The sequence below is a fragment of the Pleurodeles waltl genome, chromosome 2_2 (assembly GCF_031143425.1).
Source record: "Pleurodeles waltl isolate 20211129_DDA chromosome 2_2, aPleWal1.hap1.20221129, whole genome shotgun sequence".
NCBI classification, from domain to species: Eukaryota; Metazoa; Chordata; class Amphibia; order Caudata; family Salamandridae; genus Pleurodeles; species Pleurodeles waltl.
Genome location: NC_090439.1, coordinates 36,970,071 through 36,986,560, shown reverse-complemented (window position 1 = coordinate 36,986,560; position 16,490 = coordinate 36,970,071).

The following is a 16,490-nucleotide window of genomic DNA, read 5'->3' as shown; positions in this document are numbered from 1 at the left end:
GCGGATGTGGAGGGCTGGTCAATGGACTGGCTAGTGGTAGGGACCCGCTGGTGTGCTGTTGCTTCTTTCATGATGTTGTCCATGTCTGCCAGCACCCCTGCTATGGAGATCAGGATGGTGTTAATGGCCTGAAAGTCCTCCCTGATCCACTGATGCTGTCCTCCTGCAGCCACCTGTTCTCCTGCACGTTGTCAAGTATCTGGCCCATCATGTCCTGGGAATGTTGGTAGGCTCCCAGGATCTCGGAGAGTGCCTCCTGGAGAGTTGGTTCTCTGGTCCTGTCCTCCCCCTGGCACACAGCAGTCCTCCCATTGTCCCTGTTGGCCTGTGTCTCTGTCCCCTGAATGATGTGCCCACTGCCATGGACCCAAGGTCCCTGATTGCCTTAGGGGCGAGATTTGGCCTCGGGTCCCTGCACAGGTGGGCACACTGCTGATTGATGTGTCCTGTGGACAGAGGTATGGGTACACTGGGTGGGTGCTGTGGTGTTGGATACTGAAGGGGGAGGCTCTGTGGTAGTCTGTGAGTGGGCTTAGGTGACCTACTGCCCAGTGGTCCCTGATGGGCCAGGTAGGTCATCCAGATCCTGAAGTCCAGAGTTACTGTCATCACTGGGGTTATCTTCTGTTGGGGGACTGGATAATCGTGGCACCTCCTCTCCGCTGACATCGGCTGGGGCAACTGTAGGGATGTACGATGTATTATGCTTTATGTGTGTGACATATTGTACATCCCTGACTTCCCCTCTATCGTTGGTGTTTCCCTGCCACCTTTTGCTTGTATATGGTAATGTATTGTGGGATTGTTAGTTTCCCTATGCTGTGCATGCTTTAGTGATGGGTGTCCATGCAGGGCTGGGGGGGCTGTCCATGCATTGGTATAGCTTGTAGGGCTTGGCATTGGGATTAGTCATATGTGTAGGTGTAGTATGTGGGATGGAGTGAAGTGATGGGAATGAGGGTGAAGGGGTGTGATGGCATGCAGGTGTGGGGGTGATAAGTAGTAAATATTGACTTACCAGTGTCCAGTTCTCTGGCTACTCCAGCGAGTCCCTCAGGATGCAGTATTGCCAAGACTTGCTCCTCCCATGCTGTGAGCTGTGGGGAGGAGGTGGAGGTCCACCGCTAGTCCTCTGTATGGTGAGCTGGTGTCTTGCTGTTATGAAACATACCTTCCCCCGTAGGTCGTTCCACCTCTTCCTGATGTCGTCCCTTGTTCTTGGGTGCTGTCCCACGGCGTTCACCCAGGCCACGATTCTCCGCCATGGCTCCATCTTCCTGGCAATGGGGATCTGCTGTACCTGTGCTCCAAACAGCTGCAGCTCAATCCTGACAATTTCCTACCCCATGATCCTTAACTCCTCATCAGTGAAATGGGGGTGCCTTTGTGGGGATATGGGTGTTGTGTGGTGTGTGTTGGTGAGAATGTGTTGAGTAATGAGGTGGTGTTGAGACGGGACCAATCACCTGAAAAGCAGGATGCCTGCAGGAGCGATGGTATGCCCCGACCTCCTGGAACACCTCTCAGCACTTCCTGGTGGACACAGAAACCCCAGCATGTGTCCCAAAAGGAAAGGGGGTGTGGAAGAGAAAGAGACAAAGCACTGACACGTCTTGCTGGTCCAGCCAGGCACTCTGTATCTTCGGGGGGGAGGTCGTTGTTGACAGAGTGATAGTAGAGTTAGTGCACTCAACTTCCTTGAAACTGAATCTCTCTTTCTGATATGGGCATGGGAGCGGTAGAAGAACACCGGGATGCTCCAGCACTTTTCTTGGATAATAATACCTGTTGGCACAATTACTAACGCTGCATTACCAAAAAAACAAACTGCGTACCCTAACAATAAGTACTGCAACACTAGGGCTGGCTTCACAGAGATTCTCTGTTGCACACTACAATTAGAACTGTGGTTGCACTTATCATGCACAAGAAAGACAAACAAGGGCATTAATTATATCACGTATAACTTTCCTGCATGCATAGGATTAAACAAAAAGGAACAAAAACAATCCAAGAAATACAAATATCCGCTCTGGGTTTAAACAGTTAGGATGGCACAGTTTGATTTGGTTTCAGTGTGTGTGTGAAAAACCCTTCAAAAGCAAATTCCTAAAACCTGAAACACAGGCATGAATGACACAATTTAAATCCAAGAGTTATGCCATTAGAGAAAGAAAAGTCATGTAAATGCTCTTTTAATATTGCACTGTCACTTTTTGTAGTACTTGAGCTCAAGCAGATTTCCTTAAGCACATTTAGGCAAGTAACTACAATAATATTGTAGAATGTTCAGAAATGCATTTGTCTCTTCAGGATAAGCACTCTTCCAAAATATGAGGTCTGAAATACACCAGCTGTTCCAGGAAAGTGCGACGCTCAAAGAACAAACTCCCTGGAGAATACTAGTCACTTAGCTGCATTCTTTTACGGAGTGCTGGAGGAATGCCTGATGTCAGCTGGTACAGGAATGAAGAAAAGAATTGCCTCAAAAGTCCTGAATACGAGGATGACAGCAGGGGCTGGACTGCCAAATCAGACTCTGAGATCAAGAAGCAAATCAAAGCCAAGCAGGGAGGCATGCTTCACTCTGCTATTTATAGCCAATCAGGAAAGCAGTTGAGTTTCCACATGTGGATGAGTCACCACGCCCAATTAGAAGCACATTTCTACACCACACCCAATTAGAAGCACATGTCTACACCTGCTCACATTAGCAAACAAGCATTGATAAAACCAATTGTGTAACACAGCACATTATGTTTACTTAGAAACATGAAGGTTTAACCAAGAACAGTGATATGATTTAACCCTAATCCCTGGGGAGGCTGACAGATAAAACAGGAGGCACCTTAGGGATTCCTGACAGGCGGAGTGTGTGATGTGGGGTGTGTGAAGGATGTATGGGTGTATATGGTGTGTGTCTAGTTGTTTCTATGCTGTTCGTGTCAATCTCCTGGCAGTAATTGTTGTCCATACAGGGTTGTTGGTAATGTGGGTGTGTGTTTTATAGTGCTGTGGGTGTGTGGGTGTATGAGTGTCAGGTGTGTATTTTTAGTACTGGCCAATGTTGTGTTGCTTTGTATGTGGGTGTCCATTCTGAACGCAGCGGTATGTACCGTCAATGGTTTACTGCCGTTCAATGTCAGCGGTGGTGATTCGTGGGTCATAATGTGATGGGGTTGTTTTGTTGACGTAACGGTATGGGTGTTGGGTCCACCACTTTTCCACTGACCTTTGGGCTGGTGGATTTGTGTATGTGGCTATATTCTGTCGGATTGGTGTGTGTGTGTGTCATAATATGCCAGATATTCGCCATGGCGGCGATATGCTGACAGCCGTCACCGTGGTAGTAAGCGGCATTTACCGTCAATGTCATAATGAGTGCCAGAGTGTTGTAGTTGGGGATTGAGTTGATATACAGTGACTAAAAGAGGTGCAGAGCCTGGCTGGGTTGGTGGGCATGCAATTCTTTCCCTAGTGCTGGTCTCAGCTGGCTGGGGATCTGACTAGCTCCGTCTTGAGGGCCTGCCTCACTGCTGGTACCTGGAAAGGAAACTGTTGGCTCCAAGAATACACTCCTGTGTGGTGCTGGCCATATGCCAGTGGAGACAGCACTAATCCAGCACCCAGACGCAGGGTGAATATCAACTCCAAAACTGAGTGGAGACAAATTGCCAAACTAAGAGCTGGAAATAATGTTCAATATAACAAGGTACTAGCGACTTTGGAAGACACAGAACAAAACATAGTCAGTGATCCGTCTATGACATCAATGCTGAATGGACAGTAAGCCACCCAGGTCAGAAAACCAAAAAAGAACCACTCTACAGGGGATTTGTGAGCGCAGGACCAGGGACAACCTGGGGGTGCCTATAACACCTGGTGGGAGAAGGATAGCTCAGCAGAGAGGGTCTGTGAGCAGAGGACCAACAATAATCCGGGAGGACATGTAACACCGGGTGGGGTAACGATAGCCCAGCTTTGAGCATCTTCAATGGTGAATATCAAAGCTACTAGCAAGAAAAAGGGGTCTATTAGACCTGACAACCTTGGCGTGGTCTCCCCTGTCGAAAAGAAGGAATCCCACATCTGGTTAGAATGTGTTGACTCTTTTTGCAGATCACTGGATGGTTGAGTGAAGTGCAGTAAGGTAACAACATATGAGGGGATTTATAACTTAAATGCTTGGGAGCACTTGTACAGTTTTCGTTTTCCAGAGCTGCACCAGCACCTAATTGACAGCAAGCTGACTGATCCCTGAAAGCTTGCTCAGGAAGCAGTCCGGTGGGAAAGCACCAGGGTCCATATTGGGTATGGGGGAGACCATGCCAAGGATGGGCAGGGTCCCCATCAGAAGAAGTAGGGGGGTAAGGGTGAACAGGGAGAGTTCTATAAAGTGCCCCAAGGGTATAGATTCCCAGCCCCCAGTTGAAAAGAAACCATGGTTCTCTGAAGGGGAACCTGCGGAGAGTGGTCCTCACAAGTGCTTTGCATGTGATCAGGTTGGTCCCATGAGACGGGATCCCAAATGTCCCAAGCAGACACAGGCACCCAACGGTGCTCAGTCACAAGGTTAGCTAGTGTAGCCCTTGGGGAGGAGTTGGTTCCAGGTGGGTGGGAACCAGCTGAGATGACCTTTATCTCACTAGGGGACAGTGAGATGAACCAGAGGTCCCTTGTGCCCGAGAACACTAAAATGTATAGGCAATGGGTGACCATCAGTGGACAGAGGGTGGAGGCTCTGAGAGACACAGGAGCCAGTGTGACCCAGGTGTCTGCCACAAGGCGGAAACCCGCTCCAGAAGTTCCCATGGTCTGGGAGGAAGCTAAACCTGAGGGGGATGGCCTGGAGCCTACAGGTGAACAGGTGGCTGAACAAGGGGAGGTCCCTGAGCTAACTCAGTGGCAGCAGGAAGGAGGACCCACCAGGAAAGCATTCTGTGAGGCCCAGAAAACCTGCCCTACTCTGGAGGGTTTGTGGCAGCAGGCTGTAGACCAGGCATCTGGCAAGGAGGCTGGTTCATACTTGATTTATTTGTAGGACAGCCTCCTTTATAGCAAGCCTAGAGTTGCTGTGGCTGGGGCAGCCCGAAAGCTGGTGGTATCCCAGTGCTTCAGAGCCTTCCTACTGGGTTTGGCTCATGATGTGCCTTTAGCACAAGGCAGTGTAAGACCTTTGAAAGGCTTGTCACCCACTTTCACAGCCCCAGATGTGCAGGCATTCAGATGCACACAGTCGGTCTTGTCAAACTTGTCAGGCAAGTGGCAAGAGTGGGGGAAATGGAAGGCTCCCCTCCAATCTTTTTCTGTTGTCAGCACCCCCCTTTGAAAGGGTTGGTATTGTCATTTTTAGGCCTCTGGATCCTAAGACAGCCATGTGCAACAGGTTTATCCTGGTCTTGGTGGACCATACCACCAGGAGCCATTCCTTTGAGATCAATCACTGTCCCTGTGGTGGGACGTGCATTTATGATTTTTTTTACCCACATAGTGTTCCCTGAGGAGGAGGTATCTGATAGGGGTACCAACTTCATATCCAAATGCATGAAGGAGTGTGGGGTGACCTACAAGTTTACCACTCCTTTCCACCCCCATGGAAATGGTTTGGTTGAGAGATTCAACTGAATTCTGAAGGGGAAGATTATGGGCCTGTCAGAGTCTTTGAGGCATAAGTGGGACGTCCTCCTGCCATGCCTTCTGTTCGCCTACAGGGAGGTTTCAAATGGGTCCCTGCATGGACAGAGTGCATATTGCCTGCCAACCAGAGATCCAATTTCTAACAGGGTCCATAAAATACTTCCTTCAAACATCAAAGCTGGTGGGAAGAGACCAGGGAGACCAACACACCAGGCACCAGGATGTGGACAAGCAGAAAGAATCAAAACTACATAATGATGACGCCAGAATTTTCACCAAATGCTTCATGAGGGAATTCTGTGATGAACTTAGGTAGGATGTCATGGCATTGAGAGAAAAACTTTGGCAAAATTTGAAAGACATTCAAGGAGATGTCTCAAAACTGGCTGAGCAAGAGAACACCATAGAAAGCACCTTTGAATAAATAACAATGGACATTGACAAATACAATGCCAAGTTGGTACTACTAGAAGAACAGAACATACTCCTCAAGTCAAGTAAAAGCATAAATATTTGAAAAACTGCTCACAGAGGAATAATGTGTGAATCAACAGGATCCTTAAGGGACCAGAACGCGCAGCCATCAAAACATTTGTGACACTTTGCTTCAGATTTGTGTTAAAAATGCAACGCAAACACAATGAAAAGTGTATGCAAATATTGGCTCTAGTGTAGATGCAATACACAAGGAAGCCTCTTACACACTGGCCAGATTGTTTCCTTTACACAAATGTAAAAGGAATAAGGCTTACCAGAGAGATTATATTTTCGATGAGTCCATCCCATTCCATTTTATTGAAACATAAATCTAATCATCGACATACATTATCAAAAATTATTAAAAACACTTCAAAAACATTAAAAGCAGTAAAACACCAATAAATAATTAAAAACACATAGGACATCATCACACGATTAAGAACAAGACAAATTATAAAACAATGCATATATCATTTTGGGGCGTGCCTGCTCATACTGGCCCTAGTGGTTTAGTTATAATTGCCCAGGCACAATACCAAAACTTCGAAACATCCACAACCACAATCAAAGCAGGGTCATTTTTACATATTCTAAGGGCTTCAACTCGAATTTGTAAACTGAGAGATCTACACAAGGGAATAATCCATTTGCTTCTGGATTTAGTAAAAAAGTGGGAGAAAAAAAACAACAAGTGCTCATCGCTTTAAAAGCAATGGTTATATTCTTGTCTCTGCTTCTCCCAGTTAGCAGTGAAAGCAGCTACTGGCAGAGTTCCATACCTAAATTGAAGGAAAAGGGGCCAAGCACCCACCAGGTAAAACAAATCTAGAAATTCCACTGCCTTGGGTACAGATTTATGCGGCAGGAAGTCACTTGTCAAGCGGGCTAGCATGGATGAGCGGTCCCTACTACTGGTAGATTTTTCCTCAGTCAGCTTTTTATCTTCAAGAGAATCTGCTCGATGAATCGACTGCTGCTCGGACCATATATTCTCTAGCTCCAACTTGATCCAGGCACTGGGGTAGCTCAGTTCATGAGTACACCAGATGCAAACTCAAAACAGTAGAGGTCTCAACTGTATCTGCATCCAAATCTTAATGATCCTCAAATCAAAGCAAAGAGGTACTAAACATGTACCTTTCCCTAAGCCCAGAAGGCATCTAAGGAAACTGTTTTTTGCTGTGCTTAGAGCTCTCGTGCTGCAATGGCTCCAGAGTTCCGCCCCATAGAGCACTGCCCCCTTTGCTTGTGCTTTGTAGATTTCCATTGCTGGATGGGCAGGGGTCCAGGCTGCTTTTTTGCAAATTTGTGTATGGCCGCAGTTCGACGTTTCACAATCAGGCTACTCTTGGTGATCTGTGGGTCCCAGGAGCTGATATCGTCGAACCAGCCGGTATCATCCAACCTGATATCCAGATAATCAAGTGACCGGACACTTTCTAGTGCTTCAGAGCCCAACTTGATAATCCCCTCACTCCACCCCTCTTGGTACAGATAATATATTTGGTCTTGGTTGTATTAATTTTAAGACCACAATTGTCACAAAATTGTGTGAAACTATCAATCAACACTTTAAATGAGTCACTGGGTGATGCACCCTATGCTCAAAGGCAGTCATGTCATCTATATAAAAAAAATACTTGATGAACCCAAAGGGACAGAGGCCCCATTACCAGAGAAAAACATTAATATCACATTAGACAACACATAAAGGAATTAAATTATTCACAGACAGAATGCAGACTTTCCAACCCACATGGTGCCACTGTGTGACAGACAATATCGACTCCCTTCACATGGTCACTCTTGAGGAACCAATAGCAAGGTGGCAGGAAAACGGATCTGAAAGCCACTGTAAGCAGTGCATTTTCAGCTACTTTTCAGAGGATTTGAACTGCCCTCAAAGATTAAAGGGTGTGAAAATACCCAAGGATATCAGCAATAGCCTCAGCAAGCCTATTTTTGTTTAGTTTTTTTGAGTAGACAGTTTTGGAATAGATAGGGGCACAAGTGCCTCTTAGGGGCTTCCCAGCAGAAGGCCCTGCCCCCTCCATGGCCCACCTACTTCTCACATCTTTGATTTTTTTATTTAGTTGGCAAGTCTGAGAATGACTTTGCTTGCCTTTCACAAGGTAGGAAAACCTTACATAAAATACTTTATAGGGGACAACTCACTATTCCGAGACTTCACAGAATAGATCCTATCCACTCAGATGATGGGAGAGAGGTTGTGGAGTAGTAGGGTTCAAAGAACACGTTCTTTGAGGATGCATGGTATTTTAAGCATCTTGGTCAGAAATCTTGTGCACAGTTGAAGAACTAAAAGGCTCTGTTAGCCCAATGATCCTCAGTTGACATACTTGGGGCACCTACAGGAGAGGTGACTCCTCTTTTCAGAGCAAACAACAAGGTTATCTTCTTTCTTTTGTTGGCAGTGTGCAACACATTTTTGATCTACATTGTACTCTTCTTCGAGGGCCTCAGTCGATAGTATCGAGCAAGTGCAGCTTTCCATATCCATTGCACTCTTCTTTGAAGATCCTAGTTGGCACTATAGACTGACTGCAACGTTCCATCTTTGTTGTTCGCTTCTGTGAGGACTGCACTTGTAGGAGAGTACAAAAAGCTTTTTTTATCTACATAGTATGCATCTGTGGGAAACTTTGTTGGTAGTGTAGAGCAACTGCAGTTTGCCTCACGTTTTCCAAAAAGTATCATACAAAAACAGCCCTCAATCAACACTTTTGTGATTGATCTGTTCTCATGTCATTCAACTAACCAACTTCAGACATTTGGGGCCAGATGTATGACATTTTTTTGCACTCGCAAACGGTGCGAATCTAAAAAATCATCCGTTTGCGAGTGCAAAAAAGTGGTCTGCGATGCTTGAAAGGCATTCGCAGACCACAAATAAGAAATCGCAAAAATTGCGATTTCTTGCGTTGCAACATGGTTTTGCGAGTCACAATTTGCAATTCGCAAAATCCACATCGCAAAGAGATGCAGCAAAAAATCGCAAATTGCGATTTTTCGCAGAATGGCATTTTGCACATGCAAAATACCATGAAAAGAAGCCAGGTGGTAACCTGGTGCAAATTTTTTTAATGCATTTAAAATGCATTTTTAAATTGTACATGTGAAGCACACATGCCCTTTTGGCATGTGTGCACCTCACATGTCCCCCAAAAACTTTTGGGGTGCAGCAGAGGGGGCCTTAGGCCTCCAGCACCCTGGGGGTTTGCATTTCCAAAATTGCAATTTCTGGTTCAGAAATCTCAATTTTGGAAATGCAAATAATTCGCAGATATGGGACAACAGGCCCATAGCTGCGAAAGTTGCCAGTATCGCAATTTGCGATTCGGTAATAGCATTTGCGCTTTTTAAGAAATCGCTATTACCGAATCTCAAATGTGATACATGGCACTTTGCGAGTCAGAAATAGCGATTTCTTAAAAATCGCTATTTCCGAATCGCAAAGGGCCGTGATGATACATCTGGCCCTTGATGCCTTCATATCAAGTGAATACACTTGTCCTTTCATGTGCATATATACACCTAAGAAATAGTTTCCCCTGAATGGAGCATTTTAGGCACTTATACTTACAAGTATCTGCTTGTTTCTATGTGTAGTTGGGTGTTAACTATTTCCATAACACTCAAAATATTTAAGCAGTTGCCATTCTCAGTTCGGGTGCATATCATAATTCCTAAGAAGAAAGGAAAAGTTTAATAGTGTAAGCCAATCCATGGAAAATGTGATCTTGAAGAAGTTAAAATGTTTATTTATTGTGCTTGCTGAGGAAAACTTGTTCCTAGGTACAAAGCAGTGTTGTATGTATTTTCTCAGTATGTCGATGTGTTGTTCCTTTTGCATAATTTACAATTCCAAAGTGTAACTATTCACCCAGGAAGGAACACGTTTTTCAAGAACCTCTGATTGGCAGTATAGTGCAAAAAGCTTTCCATATCTATTGCATTCTTGTCTAAGGTCCTCTGTTGGTAGTATAGTGTAACTGAATATTCTAATCGCCAATGCTTTCTTTTGTGGTGACCTCTGATGGTAGAACAGTGCAACTACTGCCTTTCATCTAGATTGTATTCTTCTGTGAGTAAATATTTCAGTGGTTTAGTGCACCTTCAGCTTTCAAACAACTGCATTCTCCTTTGAGGACAAGTGTGGAATATCTTGTAAAACTGCATCTTTCCTGGTCCTTGCTTGGTTGCCTGTAGCAACCTCAGAATGCTTTAGGTAAAAGGAGGGCCAAGCTTTCATTTATTTCTGTTATGTGGAGGCTAATGTCTCTAGAACGCTGACAAAAGCAAATAAAAAAATCCTGCAGCAGTGGCAAACAAAAAATGGCTTTGTATATACAATCTGTGACTGAGAAAGAATTAAATGTGCGATTACAGAGTCTGCTTTTCTGATATAAAGTATGCATTCCACAAAAAACAAAAGAACATATCTAAGATCATGGAAAGGCTTTGAGATTAAATGCTACTGTGGAATGATCCAAGATGTGTTCAACAATGTCTCTAGTCATTAGTGGAAGAACGCTGACCTGAAGCATCTTTCTTCACATATGGAGTACGTTTTGATACAATATTTTAGCCAAAATGATGCAAGCACCATTACACACTAAACCTAATACTGGTTCAAACACCATTGTATGTGAAATCTAAAAACATACCTACAATCTCATTCTTTCATTAAATTTATAAATTATATTTTGAGGTCAGACCTGTTGGCTTTGTCAGTGCTTTTTTTGGTTATGCCCTATGAATACTTTCAAAATATCTGTGAAATTCACCTTCAATCTAGACCTTTTATCATCATGCATCCCTCTACATAAGTGAGATGAAAACGTGCTTTAAAGGCTTCCAATTGAGACTACAACAAGCTTTACCGACAATGAATTACATTCAAAGACACGATTTCTGATTTTTGAACGCAGATATACTGAGTATCAGCTATACCATAGGCCAGTTTGAAGCTGCATTGTGGCTCTTACGTGATGTTCTCATTTCTATAACCGAATAGCCTTATGGAACTTGGACCAGACACCATAGTTGAAATGGATATCGTAGGCATTGAGAAACAAATGCCTTCCTTAATCAACATTTTTTTTCTGCCAAGATGTTGTTTGACTGTGTCCCTCTGAGGGTGGGTTTAGATGGGTCACTCACTGTTAGAAATGGGGTCTTTGGTGGGCAGTCAGGTTACCCCCTTTCCAAACAAGGACCCTCAGTCTAGTCAGGGTAACGGACAATCACTCTCAGTTAACCCCCACTCACCACCCTGGTAGCTTGGCACAAGCAGTCAGGCTTAACCTCAGAAGCAATGTTCAAGGTATTTGCACCAACACACACAGTAATACAGTGAAACACTACAAAATGGACACCACAGCCAGTTTAGAAACATAGGTAATATTTATCTAAATCAAACAAGACCAGAACAACAAAAATTCAACTAACACAAATCAAGATTTGAACTTTAAAAAGAATGAGTCTTAATCTTTGAGAATGCTGTTGTTACATAAAGTACCTGGTTAGCATAAAAAATAAAGCCGCATGGGCCGAAATGGGGTCTTTGGTTGGCAGTCAGGTTACCCCCTTTCCAAACAAGCACCCTCAGTCTAGTCAGGGTAACGGACAATCACTCTTAGTTAACCCCCACTCACCACCCTGGTCGCTTGGCACAAGCAGGCAGGCTTAACTTCAGAAGCAATGTTCAAGCTATTTGCACCAACAGACACAGTAATACAGTGAAACACTATAACATGGACAGCACACCAGTTTAGAAACATAGGTAATATTTATCTAAATCAAACAAGACCAGAACAACAAAAATTAAACTAACACAAATCAAGATATGAACTTTAAAAAGAATGAGTCTTAATCTTTGGAAAACAGTGAGAATGCTGTTGTTACATAAAGTACCTGGTTAGCATAAAAAATAAAGCCGCATGGGGCGAAAAAGTTCAGCGACCGTGCGGCGTTCCTTCTCCAGTTCAGTCGGCGTACATCGTTTCCTCTCTCCCACAAGAGAGCAATGCGTCAATCCCCAGACAGGCACCTTGGGTCTGGGAAGGCTTTTGGCAGGGAGACAGGTTCTATACTGACACATTCACCAGCTCATACTCTTTTTCCTTACTACCTTCTTTACAAGCTCACTGCACCAGATGTATTGTATCATATTGTAGCAGCTGATGAGTGTTTACTACAAAGGATGAAGTGCTTACCCATACAAATGATAATTATAAGATACATTAAAACATATAGCAGCTACATAGCACAAAACCAGCCATAGGGATAGTATAATACTGTATGCATGGACATCAAAAAAGAAGAGATCATAAAATGCCCAGTAATCCATATGGCCATATACACCAAGCGGAGATGGTGTTGAATTAGTAAAAGGGCAAGAATGGGAATCAGTAACATGTATAGTAGCCACACACCTTTGTATTTAAAGTCAAGGATACAGAGTGATGCTCAGCAACTCCACTCCATCAACAAGGAAGGGTTTTGGAACAGCATTCAAACATGAGAATTTGAGCAGAAACTACACAATGTTTAAAAGGCCCAGAATCCACTTGCGCATGCTTGGCTGGATAAAGAAACATTTTTGAATAAAATTAATCTCACAAACACGTTCCAAGTGCCTGATGACATGGACCCATCAGTTAGAAGAGCCCTAGTCAGTTTGTGGCTCAGGCCCTAGCCAGACTGGTACCCCTCACACATAAGGATGAGAGATAAAACACATAGGCCCTCAGTACAACCCTGGCGGTCGGTGGTAAAGCGGCAGTAAGACTGCCAACAGGCCGGCGGAAAAAAAAAATGGAATCACGCCCGTGGCGGCAACTGGCAACATAGACAGCCACTTTAACACTCCGACCGCCACGGCGGAACAAACAAACAGCATGGCGGTCACCGCCAACAGACAGGCGGAGGACAATGTACCGCCCACAGTATCACAACCTACCAATCCGCCACCTTTTCCGGGGCGGATTCACCGTGGACAAAAATACGACGGAAACAGGACTTCGAAGGGAAAACGCTCACCTCTACACACCCCACGAGGAATCCGGACGCCATGGAACCCGAGCTCCAGATCCTGCCAGCCCTTATCTTCTTGCTCCTCTACCAGGAGCACGAACGCCCGCGGCGAAGACCACGGTGAGTACTGCACCTACGACACAGGGGAGGGGGAGGGAAAAAACAGGGACACACACACGCATTACCCCCACCCTCACCCACTACAACACACACACACTAATACAGCATAATACATTACAGTTACACCCCCCAAACCCCTCGGAAGAATGCAAAGACAAAAGGAAATTAGTGTAACCATTGTAATATATAAAAATCCAGTACGCAAACATATATATACACTATAAACACATATATACACCAAGAATAGTAGTCCAGGTAGTGTTCCATTGAAGTCCGTGGAACACTGGGCCCACACGGCATGGGCAAGGCCCACACTCAATCCCCGAACATGACAGAGAGAACACTGCAGGGGCATCAGATAGCAATAAAACAGGTACCTCAGGGGGAAGCCCACTGTTCAAGCCTGGGGAATGCAAAGCCACAGTCTCTCAAGTCTCTACAGTGGGTGGGTGGCCCACTGTTCCATCCTGGGGAGTGCAAAGCCACAGTCTCTCAAGTCTCTACAGTGCGTGGGTTGCCCACTGTTCCATCCTGGGGAGTGCAAAGCCACAGTCTCTCAAGTCTCTACAGTGGGTGGGTTGCCCACTGTTCCATCCTGGGGAGTGCAAAGCCACAGTCTCACAAGTCTCTACAGTGGGTGGGTTGCCCACTGTTCCATCCTGAGGAGTGCAAAGCCACAGTCTCTCAAGTCTCTACAGTGGGTGGGTTGCCCACTGTTCAATCCTGGGGAGTGCAAAGCCACAGTTTCTCAAGTGGATAACAGTCTGGAGGGGGCCTTGTGCCCAGAGTGCTTCATCCTGCCAAGGACTGAGGTAGTGGATGCCTTACTCCACTGGGTCTGGAGGGGGCCTTGTGCCCAGAGTGCTTCATCCTGCCAAGGACTGAGGTAGTGAATGTATCTCTCCACTGGTTCTGGAGGGGGCCTTGTGCCCAGAGTGCTTCATCCTGCCAAGGACTGAGGCAGTGGATGTCATTCCCCACTGGTTCTGGAGGGGGCCTTGTGCCCAGAGTGCTTCATCCTGTCAAGGACTGAGGTAGTGGATGCCTTACTCCACTGGTTCTGGAGGGGGCCTTGTGCCCAGAGTGCTTCATCCTGCCAAGGACTGAGATAGTGGATGTATCTCTCCACTGGTTCTGGAGGGGGCCTTGTGCCCGGAGTGCTTCATCCTGCCAAGGACTGAGGTAGTGGATGTCAATCTCCACTGGTTCTGGAGGGGGCCTTGTGCCCAGAGTGCTTCATCCTGCCAAGGACTGAGGTAGTGGATGCCTTACTCCATTGGTTCTGGAGGGGGCCTTGTGCCCAGAGTGCTTCATCCTGCTTGTGACGGACTCAGTAGCGTCAGTGCCCTTGGCGCTCATCGGCCAGCGGTGCTTGTGGCGGCATTGTCCTGTTCAGTGGTGCTTGTGGCGGCGGTGTCCTTGGCAGCGGTGCTTGTGGTGGCAGTGTCCTGTTCAGCGGTGCTTGTGGCGGCAGTATCCTGTTCAGCGGTGCTCGTGGCGGCGTGGTCCTTGGCAGTGACTCAGCTGCTGGCGGTCCTGTCTGGGCCAGCGGGGCTGGTGCTGGCGGTCCTTTATGGCCCAGCGGGGCTGGTGCTGGCGGTCCCTTATGGCCCAGCGGGGCTGGTGCTGGTGGTCTTTTATGGCCCAGCGGGGCTGGTGCTGGCAGTCCTGTCCTGGGCAGATGGGCTGGTGGTGGTGGTCCTGTCCTGGGCAGCTGGGCTGGTGCTGGTGGTGGTCTTCCGGGCAGCGGGGATGATGGCGGTGGCCTCCTGGGCAGCAGGGCTGGTGGTGGCCTCCTGGGCAGCGGGAATGATGGCGGTGGCCTCGGGGATGATGGCGGTGGCCTCCTGGGCAGCGGGGATGATGGCGGTGGCCTCCTGGGCAGCAGGGCTGGTGCTGGCGGTGGCCACCTGGGCAGCACGGCTGGTGCTGGCGGTGGCCTCGTGGGCAGCGGGGATGATGGCGATGGCCTCCTGGGCATCGGAGATGATGGCGGTGGCCTCCTGGGCAGCGGGGATGATGGCGGTCTTCTCTGTCGTGCTGCTCTTCCCAGACTTGTTGAGTTTTTTGTGCACCTTCCCCACCTTGGAAAGTGTTGCAGATGACTGCACACTCCCACCTGTACCCCGGGGAGCGGCTTTAGTGGCTGGAGTCTTTCCCCTCTCCCGCCGGGCACTGGCCAACTTTTGATGTTTGACAGGTGGGAGAATGTCCGTGCTGTGGCTACGTGCCACACTGGCTGCCCTGCTGCCCGGTGTACTCCAGATTCCAGTGACTACAGGCACCACTGGTCCCGGAGATGTTGTGGCTGAGGTGCTAGGTTGGGGCCTGGAGAGTCACGCCCTAGGAGACTGACTGGGTGGGTGAGGTGAGGGAAAGAAGTCAAGGGTGGACAGGAAAAGTTTCTTGGGAACACTGGGACGGGTAGCTGGAGGGGGTTTGGGAGTGGAGGAAGAGGTTGTGGTTGTAGGAGGTGTTCGTTTGGTGACTTTGGGTGCAGGTGCATGTGCTGGAGGCTGTCGTGAGGTGGATGGCTGTTGGGTGGGTGTGTGGCTGCGTTTGTGTATCTTGGGAGGTGGCATCACAGACACACTGGGAGAGGACACAGGGGACGTGTGAATGGTAGTGGGGGTGGTGACTGCATGTGAGCGGGGTGTGGTGGTGTGTGTGCTGGTGATGGAAGTAGTGGCTGTAGATGTAGTGCATGCAGGTGTGAGTGTAGACGAGACTGGGAGGGAGGAGGGAGACGAGGAGGAGGGGGACACAGTAGAGGCAGTGGATGTTGGTGTGTCTGCATGTGTGTGATGCTTCGGTGAGTGCCTGTGGGATGTGTGGTGCGTATGTTTGCCTGAGCTTCCCTTGTGTGTTGACGTGTGTGCATGCTGGTCTGAAGGTGTGCTTGGGATAGGCTGAGGTAGAGGGGATTGGGTCTGGGTGGAGGAAGTTGGAGGGGGAGGCTAGAGACAGGGACTAATAGCTGCCAGCAGTGCTGAGGCCAGAGTCTGAAAAGCTCGCTGAAGGGCTGCCTGACCAGAATGACTGCCCTCCAGGAATGCATTTGTTTGTTGCAACTGCCTTTCTACACCCTGAATGGCATTCAAAATGGTAGACTGCTCAACAGTAGGGACCTGAGGAGGTCAATGGCCTCCTCACTGAGGGCAGCAGGGGTGACTGGGGCAAGGCCTGAGGTACTT